Raw genomic sequence first — 720 nt, forward strand, 5'->3', positions numbered from 1 at the left:
AAAAGTAAACCTAAAATGTTGAGAAGTGGCCCAACTGCTGCCTTCTGTCTTTCGATAACCATTCGCGCACCCACATGGATCTTGGCCTTTTCACCAGCCTCTCCTGACTGCTACACACTGGCCTTCCCTCTCTGCAACTGCTGCTGGCGCTCTTCTTGCTGATGCAAAGACTGGATGTATGCACCGCCAGCAAACATGCAAACACAAATTCTTCTTCATCTAGGGCATTCATGATGTTGTCTCGTCGAAATCTCAGGATACAATGATTGCTATGCTTGAGAGGCCTTCTTTTTATACCGTGGGCACAAACGTGCTCCAAAGCTGCCCGCGTCCACGTTTCATCCGTAGAAAGCCTTGACAAAACGTGAAAAAGTGTCAGACCAGTTTCGTGAATGAAATCAGCTCGTTCAAGTGTACGTGCACGTGATTTTTGCAAAGGAATGTAACTATAGGCCTATAAAATGTAACTTGGATTTACCTTTTTAATCGCAATTTAAAATGAGTGTGGTGACAGCGAATACATATTGGCACGACGCAGAACCTCGCTAATAAATAGGAAGCTGCCAGTCCACAGTGTATCTTGTTATATTGATGCACACACCGAACGTTTCACGCGACTGCCTGAACGAGATCATGACGAGAGTTACGCTTAGTGGCCTAGTGTGAACAGAGAGAGAGAGAGAGAGAGAGAGAGAGAGAGAGAGAGAGAGAGAGAGAGAG

The 720-nt window shown here is 45.8% G+C and overlaps 1 protein-coding gene across 1 annotated transcript in view; it reads right to left on the minus strand.

The window, feature by feature from the left end:
• Positions 1–720, minus strand: part of LOC106806406 (acetylcholine receptor subunit alpha-like 1) — an 83,431-nt gene that overhangs the window by 8,830 nt on the left and 73,881 nt on the right. The window lies entirely within an intron of this gene.

This window comes from Priapulus caudatus, unplaced genomic scaffold, assembly GCF_000485595.1.
Source record: "Priapulus caudatus unplaced genomic scaffold, Priapulus_caudatus-5.0.1 Scaffold8, whole genome shotgun sequence".
In the NCBI taxonomy this organism is placed as follows: domain Eukaryota; kingdom Metazoa; phylum Priapulida; class Priapulimorpha; order Priapulimorphida; family Priapulidae; genus Priapulus; species Priapulus caudatus.